General features: G+C 42.0%; 1 protein-coding gene across 4 annotated transcripts in view; it reads right to left on the bottom strand.

Moving 5' to 3' along the window:
* The window catches only part of GSG1L (GSG1 like), a 60,110-nt gene that overhangs the window by 26,790 nt on the left and 18,858 nt on the right, over positions 1-14,462 (bottom strand). The gene's annotated exons all lie outside the window — the stretch shown is intronic.

Genomic DNA, 14,462 nt, shown 5'->3' with positions numbered 1-14,462 from the left:
CTTGAAAGAGTAATATATAACATATCTGCCCGGATTTTTATTGCCCTGTTTCAACTCTTGAGGATAACTGCTGATATCTACACTCAACGGCAGGGCTGTAGTAGTGACTGCAGCTCAAGACTGTGGTGTGGCTCTGTCCTCTACTTGCTTGGGTGAACAAGTGGCTGAAGGGTTGGGCTCAAAGAGTTGTAGTCAATGGAGTAGTGGAGTAACATCAGGCTGGTGGCCAGTCACCAGTGGTGTTCCTCAGGGCTCAGTTTTAGGGCCAGTTTTCTTGAATGTTTTTATCAATGACCTGGACACAGGAGTTGAGCACATGCTAAGAAAGTTTGCTGATGGTACTAAATTAGGAGGAGACGTTGAGTCCCTCAAGAGTAGAGAGGCCTTAGAGAGACCTTTGTAGATTTGAGTGCTGGGAAATCACCAACCATGTGAAATTTAACAAGGACAAATGCTGGGTTCTGCTCCTGGGACAGCGTAATCCTGGGTGTATGTAGATAGCCTGGCGGACAAGAGGCTGGAGTGCAACCCTGCAGAAAGGGGTCTGGCGGTTTGGTTGATGGCTTGGGGGTTCAGCTGATGTACATCAGCTGTATGCAAGTGTTATCTATTGCCCACCAAAGAAACAGTGCTTGAAGCTGGAGGCTGTGGGCACAAGTGTAGTGTGCTTGAGGAATAACAGGGAGCTGAAGAGATGCCTGTATGTCTCTGTGGGAGGCTCCAGGTTAACACGTCCAGAAAGCAAGTGAGGGGCTACTGCAGCCTTGCGCACATTCAGAGTGACAGGAGGGCTCTGGGAGGGGAGGGTGGAGGCCATGGGGGCCCAGCTGGTGTTCTTTCTCCTGCTGGTGAAGGAGAAGGGAACAGGAGGAAGGAACACCCGACTGTGTGGCTGGTGTCACACGAAGTGCTTTGGCGTCTCTGACCACAGGGCCCTCTTTGAGGAACAGGGACTGCTGAGAGGACTGGGACCCACCTGGGCAAACGGGACAAGAGTGGTTTTGCCAAGAGGATAACCTTGCAAGGAGATCTTCAAACCTGATATGCTGGAGAAGGCTTGTCATAATTTGAAGAGCTGTAAGGGCATGGGGGACAGTGAGGAAGTGTCAGGGGGCTGGAGCACGAGGTACAAGGCAAGTGTTTTGGGTTTGTGTGGCGGGGTTTTGGTAGCGGGGGAGAGGCTGCAGGGGCGACTCCTGTGAGAAGCTGCTGGAAGCTTCCCCGGCTCCAAGGCGGACCTGCCGCTGGCCCCGGCTGAGCCCATTGCTGGGTCTGATGTGCTGCGGGAGCAGCTGGAAGGAGGAAGTTAGCTGGGGTAGGGATAACTGGAGCAGAAACAGAGTTGAACTACAGCTCTGATGAACAGCTCAATGAGACATGAGCTTTGCTGTCCTGTGAAACCTTTTTCCAATGGGACGCAAAGATTGGGTGAGCGAGTTTCCCATGGAAGGCATAGGCAATTCTTTCTTCTTTTTTGGGCCCTGTTCCTATCTGGAAAGGAACTCTATGTCTAACTCTCATGTCTTATTTCATGGTGTACTCTGAATATCTGCTCTGTGCCTTTTCTAAATGCATTTAATGTGGGGGAAGGTCACACGTGGAGTGTTTATACAGTTCTGAGTATGTCCTGTCCTGCCTGCTTTGATTTTGCATTTTATCTGAAATAATAACATCCAGAAAATGCAAGCTGTATCTAGATTTTGCATCTTCCTGTGGCTGCCAGAAGCAGAACAGTTGATTCAGGTAATTAATTCAGGAGACAGTGTCTTTCTGTTCTGTGCTGATGGTGAAGTGATCTCCTACTGCTCTTCTCTCAACATGAGATTCATGAGGCAGTCACTTGGCATCACTTACTTCCACTTACAATCTCTTACAGCTTTCTTCCTGCAAAGTAGAGAGCTCCTTCTCTCGAGGAGACCTCAGTCATTCCAGGTGACAGGGAAGAAGCTCTCCAGAGGATTTTTTCTCTTTCCCTATCTTGTCTGCTGTCACCTTTTCTGTCTGTATTGTTTCCCACCAGCCTGTGTCCTCTGCTTCAGGGATTTGTCTGGCCTAACTCAGCTTTCGTGAAAAATCGTTCCTTCAGAAGAGTCAGCACTTGATTCAGTTGGAGACTCTTATGTGGATGGCCTGTATATGAAGGTCTGTATTCTTATAAATCACCAGCTTTCTCTCATTTTTTGGTCCTCAGCCTGTTTATGCTTTTTCCTTGCCTGTTCATTAAACTGACTGTTACATGTGCAGAGAAGGTGCTGTGGGTTTGTGTACAGAGCTCAGCTGGGATGTGCCTGTTATGCCAAAGACGTTCCATGTTAATGCAGAAAGATTTCAGGTTCTGACCTGCCTCCTCCTCACTGTGTGCAGAATTTGTCAGACGGTGTGTCATCCCTCCTCACTTTGTAGGAAATAATGCTGTGACATTGTGGCAGCAATGTGAGACCTCCTAGGAAAGGAGAGTCTTTTACTTTAAAACGAAACTGATTTCACTTACACTCCCATACACACATTCTCACAAGCATGAGTTTGTGCAAGAAGTCCATCCAAGATGCATGTAATCAGTCAATCTTTCCAGGATTCCCTGAAATAATACAGAGGATGCCAGCTGTCGAGTCCTCCTCACGTCTTCTGGGCTTTTTGTAGATTCGCAAAAATGGGCTAGGCTTGCATGTTCCTTTTTGTCCCAGCTAGAAGCTGACAGTGATCTATCTTGCTGTTCTGTCATTCCTCTGTTACACTTCATGATTTAATTCTTGTCCTGTGTCTCCCAACCTAGTGTTTGAGAAGCTGCAAGTAGATGGGTACTAGGATCTTGATGACCCACTAATCTCATTTCCATCAACACCTGGTATTCTAATATACCTTATCCTGCCATTTTTCACTCTGGTGCTTCTACACCAACCAGTCTATCGTGTCCTGAACAGTGTTGCTGACAATGATAGCGTTACTTTTGTGTACTGTGGGCCAGACCTTTGCTCCTGCCCCACAGATATTATGCTGTATGTCACGGGTGGGATTGTTCTGAAGCTGAACACCACAGACTGTTCCTGGAGGTAGAGGGGTCACCATCTTCAGGACAACGTCCTTGTGAAGCGAAAGCACTGGAGATACAGGACCTGGACTGAGATGCTCATCTGGAACTTGAGATGGCAAAGCTGGGACTCACTGAAAAATTTCATATAAGTCAACTTACATCATAGGACTCCTACCTCATAAGGAATCATATCACTTTCATATCATCTGAGGTCAAGACAGATTGCACTTTATATGATTACCAGCTTTGCCTAAAATGAAAACATAGTCCTGCTGAAAGCGCATTTTTCAACTGTGCTTCTGTCATTGTCCAGAGATTCTGATTTCACAAGAAGATTAGTAAACTAGCCAGGACATTACTGAACTTCTTTGTCTCTCTAAGCTATTGTTACTTCCTCAACAGTGTGGTAAGGGATTGTCTTCACTGTGGAGTTTATGGTGAAAAGCATCAGTGCCACCTCCTCATGGACTTCACAACTGCATCAGTATTGTTACATGCCAAGGAAATTAATTTTCCAGCAACCCCAAGTGAAGTGAACATACTCTTTGTTGTGACTGAAGAGATAACTGTTACCCACATGACTGCTGAAATTTTAGGAACTCAAGCACATCATGAACCATCTGACGAGATCAGTCCCTTGCATTTCTGTCAGACAGTGGAGGGCAGCATCAACATTTTGAAAGAAGATTCATAGATACTGAGTGCATTTCTGCAAAGCTGGTCATCATGTTAAGTGCATCTGCCAGAGACAACGTGTTAACAAAAGGATGTTGCAGACAGTTCTGAATGAATGAAACAAACTGAACATTTTTCTGACTGAGGTAAAGAAGCTTTACCTCAGTCTGCAGTGAGTCTCAGGGCTCAAAACTTCTTCACAAAACCTGAATGTATTTCAAGTCAGCCCTGATTACCAGGGAAGGCACTGTAAATGAACACACTATTACCTCTCACCAAGGAGCGCTCTGAGTCAGGAATCTCCAATGCTAAGTTTCTTTTGAAATAGGTATTCTGAAAAAAGTCATAGAAATTCTGCTTAGAAGAACTGGAGGCATCATACCACATTTCAGTGAATTCGTGATTAAGGAATCCAAAGAACAGTGTGGTTAATGAATTCCAGGAGTTTTGAGCTGATTTTGACTGTTTGGTATCTAAGTTAAGAAGAGGTAACTGGTGGTGTTGTCATAGGTTATTCTTTTGGTATGCATCTGGCCTTTTTCCTTTGGAGTAAGAAACACTAAGGACCATTCACAGTACCCTGAGCGAAAATAAATATCAAAACATCAAGTATTCTTTGTTCAAATCCACTGCAATTTCCTGTCACAAAAAAGCAACAGTTGCTGACTCCAACTTCTCTGTGAGAGCGCTCTGGTTAAACTGACCTCAAGAATGTCAGGAAATTACTGACACGCTTTTCTGTGCTCCTTTCCCAGAACATGTAAAGATGATTCTTAGCCATCTTGTGTTGCATTATTAAAGCCATTCCCAGACTCAATAGAAATTTGGATGGAAATACCAAGAACTTGGATACCATCTGAATGGGATTACGTGCAGGATGATAAAGAAGCATTTGCTGCTGTTTCTGGAACCCAAAAGTTCCATACTTTCAATTACTGTTGAGCTTTTGAGATTAATTCAGCTGACAAACTAGTTCTAGAGAGGCTAAATACACATCTATACCTCCTACCACCTACATTCACATGCAGCCATGGAGTTTTATGCATATTTGTTGGCAAATTGGAAAAGTTGATTTTTGGTGCCAGCTCACTATGCCAACAATTTCTGGAGCCGCATTGCGAGGTCCTATTTCCAGATGAAATAAAGGTATTGAAATCCCCTCCTGGCTGCTTCTCCAGGCTGGTCAGGTCATGAAAATGACTGTCAAAGATCCAATACCAGTGCATGTTCTCAAGGCAACACTGAAACGGTGGCCAGCAGAGAAATTGCTGTTAGAGTTCAAAGCATTTTTAATCCATAAACATGAGCTGTTTGCTCATAAAGGACCTCTTCTGGGAAAATCATATTGCTATTCCTGAAGGAGATTGCTGAGTCATGTTAACTATGTTATATGCAGCATAGGCAGGAGTTGTGTGCATGAAAATGTTAGTCATGCATTTTGGCTAGTGCCTTGGAAATTATGCCAGCATTAAAAAAAATCCATAAATGAATGTATTACCTGCCAAGCTATGTGACACTGCCTGCTGAAAGCCCCAGCGTTCCCTGAGCAACGCCCAAGAAGCAATAGTCCAGAGTCTGTATTGGTTTCTGAGGGCCCTTTCAGACGGCAAATTAGCTTCCTAATTGGGGTAAACTCATATTCAGAATGCCTCAGTGGGATTTCATCCTCCTTAGAAACACCTACTGCCTCAGTCTCTGCTCCCTGCTGAAGATGATGTGTGGTCACTGCTTACCAGCCCTTCTAATAGCAGAACTGCCCTCCTGGCTGATGAGTTCAAGGATCTGACCAAAGCAGCCTCATTTGAACTGTCACACTGTGCCATGCTGTCCCTGAGCAAGTAATCAGACTGGACAATGGTGCAGGCAGCCAAAGAGATCTTGAAAAGGTTTATACTTGCCACATTCCTCATAACTCAGTGTTACCCATCTGCCCTGATAGTTGGAGTCTGTCTGAGCTACGATGAGACAACATCTCAAGTCACTCCTCTGTCAGTTCAACCTTGATCTGCCTGAGAAATTCTGATACAAGCAATTAGAGGTTTTGGGATTTTTTTCTACATCACAGTTCATCACATGACAAAAAAAAAATCTATATCCTAGAAACAGTGCAGCTGAGCAATGCGTGCTCCTAAATAACAACTGAGATTACTGCACTTGACCGAGATGAAATCCAGAGCAGAGCACTGCACTCAAAGGACAAGCTGCTGACCAGCTGAAGAGACATCAGTGTCCAAGCAACACTGTCCTGGAGAGTGTGCATCCTTCTTACCTCCTCATTGGCATTGCTGCTAGCCCCAGACGCTGATGCTGTTACTTGAGGAAGAAAGTGCTTCTGTTAGCCCATGGTTCACAGTCATTGTCCCCAAGATCCCTGAACTGCTGAACAACATAGGGAAACCACAAGAGGCTGTGACAAGTCAACTAGATAGATGTCATCCAACGTGGGAGGAAAAGAACCGTGTATGAGGGCAAAGCTTGGGTTTGGGTGGTGTGAATTTGCATGGACAAAGCCATGGTGCAGGTGTTGTTCCTTCTTTGTGCAAAAATACTTCGCTATTCTTCTTGGTCTCCATGCATGCTGCAGCAGCCATGGAGGTGGGGGAGTTATTATCCGTGTTCATGTTACCAGCAACAAAATGTTATGCTTGCTTGCCTTTGACAGCCTCAGGTCCGTATGTCTTGCTTTATGAACATAACACTTGCATTGGAGATGGGGAGAGAGCACCTATGTGCTAGATGGGAATGGGTCCTTCTGCTTGGTTTGTTTTTTGATGATGAAACTCTAAAGATAAAGTCCTGTCTTTAAAGTACTGTGTTAGACCTAAACAGTGTGTGAGGGAGCCAGAACTACTTAGTAACTGAAAAATTGGGGCAGGCCCTTGTTGTGACCCTTCCTGGGAATTGAAGTGAAAGGGAGCAGAGATTGCTGTGGAAAGAGTGACCCCCAACGGTCCTCTTGCACTGCCTTATTCCTTATTGAGGTCTAATTCTCAGAAAGGTGCTGACCATCCATAGCCAGTGGCACCCAACACGATGGTCTGCCACATCATGGAAAATCTAGGTATTTCTTTAATACTTAATTCCAGAGTTAGTAGTGTGATGCTGCGAGAACACTGGCTGGTTTTTATGGTGAGTGCTTCATAGACCTGATGGGTGTTTGGTTTTCTTGCACTACTGATTTTTAAGATGTTCTGTTTACCTATATAGAAAGGAATTTCTCTGCATTTTTGGTCCTGTCTGCTTTGTTCCTCCTGGTCTATATTTGCTGTCCCTATGTTTCTTGATGCTGACTGTCATTGCTCTGCTTTTCCAGACTTACCCACTATGTTGGAACTGACACGGATCTCATTTTAATCTCTTCTCTTCAGATTCAGTGCAAGAGAGAAGAGAGGAATGGATACACATTGAGAAATGTTGTGCATCTTGTTTGGGAAAAGCATTAAAGTAAGCTTGAAAGGGCCATGTAAATCTTATGTTTACTCTTCAGTCGCATTCTGATGGTTTTAGTCATTTGCTCATCTCTGCTGCTCAAATACTGGGAATTACAAGCCAGAAATATTGGAGTGATCAATAAAAAATGGTGAAAGGAATAAACATTGAGCATGCTGTTGTGGCTGGCGTAAGCACTCAGCTCTGAGCAGTCAGCCCGTCTGTTGGTTAATGCAGTCGCATAATGGCAGACCATCTGCCTGCTCCTCTTATGCTGCAATGTAAAAAATTGGGAGAAGTAGACCACGGAGCTATGAGACATGTTCCTCCAAAACAAAGTAATGGTCTTAAAAGCCATCAGAGATACCTACAACTACCTGTTATTGTAAAACAAATAAGACAGTCAAGATAGATAAAGGGCCAGCATGCAGACAAGAGACTGCAGTTTACAGAATGTGAGAGACGATATGGTAAGTACTTGAAACTACTTAGGTGAGAGAAGAAATGCCAGCTGTTTTGATTTTGTTTAGCTTTAGTTCTTCATTAGTTTCTTTATTTTGAAAGGTGAGGTGGAGCTGTGAATCATAAAATTATTCTCTTCTACATGATGATGTGTTTTCTATGACTTTTTGTGGTTCTGACATTGAGCTTGATTCTGAATTTAATCCTGTGTATGATACTGAGCAGACTGTGGAATATCTTTGTGCCTATATTCTCTTTTTCCTGGTGTAGTACTGATATAGTGAGTAGAGCAATATAGTGGAAAAGACTATGAAAAATACTCTAAATCAGGACTATCCCACATGCCTTAATAAATATATTTGGGTTAAAAGTTTCCCTTTGAACACCTACAGTTCAGTGTTTGTCCATCCTCAGCACTGGGCTGAGAAATTAATTATGTTCAGACCTTGTGTATAGCATTGCCCACAGCAGAGAACCAGTGTTCTCCATGTCTTTGGCATCACCAGCATGAAAAGCAAGACTGTTTCTTCCTTTTAGGAATTAGGAATTTAGCCTGAATTTTGCTATTAAGCGTGGTTTCATCTTTCTATATCTAATTAACTTTTAAAAATAACTCCAATGATTCATAATAGATGTGTGAGAAAACACAGATAAAATGTTAGTAACACATTTTTTTCCTGCATACTTAATCATAACTCTCCTAATACAAGTACACAGGTACTTGTCTGTGTGGGTATGTATATACCCTACTGCAGATATATTAAGAATAAAGCAAGCAGAATACAAAATATGCAAAAAAGACAGTAGAGACTGTTTTGGAAAGTGTACAGTTCTTCTGGGAGACCCAGTTACATTTCTTTTCACTGGATGCAGGTCTCTAGGTGGTCCCTCTAGAAAATTATCCTCTTTTTTTCTTCTCAGAAATGGCTACCCAGTACACAAAAAAGGAGGTTTGCTTTTTGACTTGGCTGTTACGAGTTTTATTTGTCTCTTTTCCAGCCTGAAATCTGTTTGTGTTGTCCTTCTCATACAAAAAATTATTCCCTATCTTGGGCCGTAACTGTCAAACTCTTCTCTCTATCTCTCTAAATTTTATCATAACTTTTTTGAGCTGTGCCTGGCAGGGGAGGGATGAGAGGTGCACACAGAGTGCTGTGGGTGGGTACATCATGAATACATGTGGTGGCATGGTGACTTTTTTGTTTTGTTCTTTATTTCCTACAATGATTCTAATATTTCTTTTTATCTTTTCTTAATCTCTGCAGAGCAGTGAATTAGTGTTTTCATAGAAGTGTCTGTCATCACTCCAAGAACTCTATCCTGAGGGGTAAAAGCTAATTCAGAACCCATCACTATATATGTAAAGGCAGGATTACTCTCATGTTCACCACTTTGTGTTTATCAACACTGAGTATTACCTGCCATTTTTTCTCAGTCAGTCAGTGACTGAGAAAGATTTGTGAATAGTTTAGATGCCTGTAGTATAGCTAGTGTCTTTAAAGTTTTCAAGCTCCATTTGTCCTTTTAGCTGAACCTTTTTAATTTCTTTTAATCAGCTCTTGTTTTTCTTGTATTTCCTTCTATCATAACTTCTTTTTTAAACTTTTATTGCTTCTGCAAGGATGCTGAATCTTTCTCTGTTAATCACGGATACAAGGTATCTTTTACTAACGTTTTGAACCAAGATCCCCACACCACTTGGGAATAAGTCAGACTTACAAGTTTCCCAACTGATTTCTGCATGCTCACAAAGTTTGTCCAAATTTTAGTCTCTGCATCATACTGAGCATGACGTTTTCTCAGTCTATGTATGGGGTTTTGAGGTCTGCTCCTACTCTTTTGTTTTCTGCCCTTATACCTTCTCTGATATCGAGTTTAACCCTGCTACTGTAAGTCATCCCAATGGGTGATCACTAATATAATTCTGTATTTTTTATCTGAGCATGGAATCCATCCATAGAGATTGTGTTGCTCATTAATGACATTACCTTACTACTCTGATTCAGCTTTAGTACATGACATCTGCTTTGTCTTTCAGTGTAATCAGTACCAAGACGTTATGGTCTCACTAATTACCTTTCTCCCATCAAATTTCTGGTACACCTATTATGTCAGTATCCATTAAAATCTAGTTTCTCTTCTCATTAATTGCTGTTGTAGTGCTAGCTTAGAAGCATGTATAGATTTGGCTCAGCTTCCTCTTTTTCTGTGCTACATTTAGGTGAGGCTTTATTTGTTTATTTGCTGTTTGCCATGTGCTATCTTAGTTTTGCCAGCTACTTTTTAGACAATACAGAATTTTTATTGCTTCATCTCTACAGGATACATCATCATCAGCTGTGTAGAGGACATGCATAAGGCATCTCCTACCTCTGCCAGTACAGTCTCTAATTTAAAAAGTCCCCTGTAACATTTTGGACTGTTAAATGCTCACTAGCAATGAGCATTTTCCTTCTGCAAGGTTTTGCCTTGCCTCAACCTCCATGGTCTCTAAAATGTCTTGTTCATTTTATGCATGTGAATGTCCCTATAAATAAGTAGAAAGCACTGCAATATAGGCAGTTCCTGATGACCTGCTGCTTTGCCATTCATTGTGGGTATTATTCCATAGGTATCACAGCTGAAGCAAGTGAGGTCCTACAGAGCATTAGAGTAACTTAGATCAAATTGTACCATACCTGTAAGGAATTTGTCCTGTGAATCCTGTCCTATGTTGGTGTGGCCATCTCTAAATTTTGAACCAACTGTGACCTTTAAGCCTGTTCCTGAAGCAAATTCCCAACAGGACTCCTCAGGCCAGAGCACCTCATTTCATTATGTGCTGCAGGCACTCCAGGTGCTTGGAAAGTGCCTGAATCACAGCCCCAGTGAACACCATCCTGAAAACTCTTAGGGGCACCACATTTCTTGCAAACCCTCGCTCTTCCCCAGCAAAGTTCTTCCAGAAAAAATGCTGCTTCCAACTGATTTCCACTGACATATCCCAGCCTTCACTTACACCAAGAGTTCAGCTGGTCATGACTCCTCATCCTCAGGCTCTCACTGTATCACTGTGGTGGACAGATGACATTTATGCATTTATAGAAGGATGCGGGAGTTCAAATCCCCACACAGTTCTAGGCAGGGGGAGGAACAGACCTGTGTATGTATGTAGCTCTGGTGTTGTGCTAGTCAATGAAGTCATTTATCAGATCAGTTGATGGGACACATTGCTACCTTTTGCTTTCCATTGTGGTGCGACCGTTCCCAGACATAATATTTGGCTCTGGTTTCTTCCTTTTGAATGTAACCTCCATGGCCTCTTGGAAGTCCTCTTGGGTACAGATTTGAAGCAATGGGAAAGCGGAGCTAGAAGGTGCACCCAAAAGGTGTGATGAGAGGAGGAGAGTGGTGGAGTGTGTCCCAGTGTCAGTGTTCTGTTTGGGCACTGCAACAGGGAGCTTGACAGAAAATTGTTTTAGCAAGGTTTACAACAGCCCAAAGGGAGAGGAAAGGCTGCAAGCTGCATTCAAAAAGGGGCCAAGTAGCTGAAAACTGAGCATACTTTTCAGTGTAACACATAAGTGTCCCTCATTAAATAGGTTATCCTTTTCTTCTTTGGACATCAAAATACGCAGCAGGAACAAAACTTTGATTAAGTTCTGTGGAGAAGATCCCAGGAACAATTCAGAACTGAAAGATCAGGTCTAGCCTACTGTGGCAGTTTCCTTCCAACTCCTTTTGGAAATATTTGCTATCTTACTACTCACATCTGTAATGAAAATTAGAAAGTAGAACACTTCGTGGGAGCCAACAACATCTGTGCTCTGAGAGCCCATTAAAAGTCCTGGCCAATGTAACTAGCTATTGCCCTATTATCCTTCACTGATAGCGAATGGAAACTGTCATAAGAAATATTTGTGGACACAGAAAATGTTTTTTTTTCTAGTTATTATCTACCATCACCAAGCTGATTTTGATAAGCAGATTTGGCACTAACAACCAGCAATAGCTAATAAATTCAATGTTAGGCTTAGAAGGTTCTGACAGATTGTTGGCAGCTGCCTTAAATGCAGGGAAGAGCTCTCCTAGTGTGGGTTGGAAATGCTTATTTATACCATACTGTGGGTCTGTTTGCCCCAAATTTTGCTACCTCCTTTTAGTAGATGTCATTGGTGAGATATATGCAAAGGGTATAATAACTGATCAGAGATATAGTATCCAGCTACACTAGAGATCAGCACAAATGGATTAAAGATTGGAAGCTCAAGCATAAGCTATTACATTTTTACAGTAAGAATAAGAAACATTTTCATTCATGAATGCAAGATTTGTGGTAAGGATGTAGCTAGGCCTCACCATAGATGGTTTTATTTTACTGTGAGTTTCGGTGATTAGCTTTTCTGTGCTAAGAAGATTTTAAATATTATGAAGGAGTTTTATACTGGTGATGGACTCTAGAAGAGACTGGCTGTACAACTAGACCAAGTTTGTTCTTAGGCTTCCTTTTAGTATGCCTTAAAAGTGGAAGATGATGTGCTCAGAACTAGGCATAGGCTTCAACAGCCTGTATTTAGCTTAGAAGTTGTTTAGACAGAGGTCTTCTTTGGATCAGGGAAAACAAATTGAAAAGAAAACTTTGGAAAACCTGAGTGCTTAATTGCAGTAGTGGTGCATGTACTCATGGAGACATTTTAGATAATTGAAACCCTGAACAACCACTTTTTAGTGGTAAGTGATGCTAAGAATATGTACAGAAACTGAATAAGCTGAAGTCTCGTTGTGAAGATACGTTTAGTCCAAAAATTCCCAATTACACAATGGACTGTGAAAACCACAATATGTTTGTATAACTGAACTAAAATTTTGTTATTCACTGCATCTTATCATATCTCATTTACTTGGAAGAAGAATCAAGAATCTGTCCCAGCACTGGGTGTAACTGAGTAGCTGACAAACCTCTGTCCAGTAAGTCAATGCTGAGTGAGGGGATGAAGAAATTAAAGGAGTAGGAAGTTCTTTCTAACTGGAAAAGAGCAGATTAATTCAAGAAGTTAAAGAATTCGGCAGTGAAAGTAAGTTGGGCAGCATTGACACACAATTTTCTCTTCACATGTGGTGAAAGTATCACTGGACAGTACAAGACTGATGGTGAAAAATTCAGATTAACTATGTTGCAGTGTCCAACTTGATCTACAGTTGTGGAATTTATCCTGGTTTTGTTTATGAGTCAGATGGTCAGCGCTTTCCATCTCTGACAGAGCATTCCCCTCTCTTTCTGTCAATATACCTTACAACTCCATGGAAAGACTTCAGAAATAGATATAATTTTCTTTATACCACTGCACCAAAAGAGCCCTCCTTCCTCAAAAAGGAAAAATAGAATACTCTAGAAATATGCACTGACATGGTGCAGCAACTCTAAAATTTTACTGAAAAAAAAATCGCTGACAGCGTTTCACACAACCAAAAGAAGTACTTAAAGTACTCAATGCTGTTTTGGAAAGCGTGTGGGTGATGCAACCAAGTATTACGCACCGTAATGAACTTTCACAGAAAATGGATAAAGCACAAAAACATCCCATTGCCTTTGTAACAGGCACATTGTGCTTATTTTGAGTCTGTCTCCTGCAGGTGTCATGCAATGCTCACTAGTCCTCGTACTGGGAAAGGCAGTGAACTACCGTTCCCCAGGTTGCCTTTTCAGTTCCTCTTACATCTTTGTCAATGTCTGGCATATCGCCTCTCACATTTCTCTCCTTCAGGCTGAAGAGTCTTAGTCTTGTCCTTGTACCGAACCTTCCAGAACTCTGATTATCCTTCCTGCCATTCTGTGAGCTAGACTAAAAAGGACAAAATACCACACTATATTTTATATAAAGGCAAAGCTTTCAGATGTATACAGTCCTCAGGCAACAGGATACTCTCTGCTCTGTTCTCAAGTCCTTTGCTAATGTTCTTTAACAGATAGTTTGCTTTTTGACCGCTGCTGGGTATTGAGCTAGTGGTTTCATAAGAACGGTTATGCCCCAAGGTCCCATTTGTGTGTGTAAGATTTAACTCAGAGCCCATTAGTGGCAGTAATCCCAGGATTGTTCTTCCCTTATGTGCATAATTTATTTAGGTTTACTTACAATGAATTGCGCAGAGACTGTCTCTGTTACTAGTTCTCTCACTGAAATACCCCACTGCTTTATTAATGGTAATTGCCCTTTTCTTTCAATTTGTCCAGCTGATCAGCAATTCAGACAAACTAAGAACAATTGTTCCTTACACCACTTACTGCCTCTCTGTCAGACCTGGTGGAGGTACCGTATGCCCAAAAGGTTTTGTGATTGTCTCAAGTGATCTAACAAAATATATCGCTGCTTTGTACAAACATGAATTTTCACCTCTCCTTTGGATTCTCCAGAAGCCCATCGTTAGTGTGAAGGACACTGCGAGACTCGTGCACCTCTTCAGCTGTGGGCAGAGCGCTCTGTCTTGAGCAGGCAGCAGGATGGGCTCAGCTGCCCAGTTAATTGAACTCTACCCCTTTTTTTCCCAATAAATACTATTTTGAAATATGGGTTAAACTGCTATTGACAATTTACACTCCAATACCAGGGTAAAGAAAACCTTTGCAGCCTGCCTCTGTGCACTTGCATATACTTTTTTTTTTGAAAGTGAATCAAACAAACAAGCATCTAGATGATGCCCTCTCACAAAGAGACATTTGGTACTGTGACTACAGTTTTCTGACCATAAATGTCTTCATGGCCTGAGGGAACCATGTAGCGTGTCCTTCCTCACTGGAAGAAGAAGGGAAATGTCTGTATTACAATATAAATCTTTATTTTGTTGAAAAAAATTCAGTTGAATGAAGAGAAAATGCATCCGAGAAATG

This window comes from Aquila chrysaetos, chromosome 25, assembly GCF_900496995.4.
Source record: "Aquila chrysaetos chrysaetos chromosome 25, bAquChr1.4, whole genome shotgun sequence".
In the NCBI taxonomy this organism is placed as follows: domain Eukaryota; kingdom Metazoa; phylum Chordata; class Aves; order Accipitriformes; family Accipitridae; genus Aquila; species Aquila chrysaetos.
Note: the sequence above shows the minus strand (reverse complement) of the source record. Positions and strands in the feature narration are given on the sequence as shown.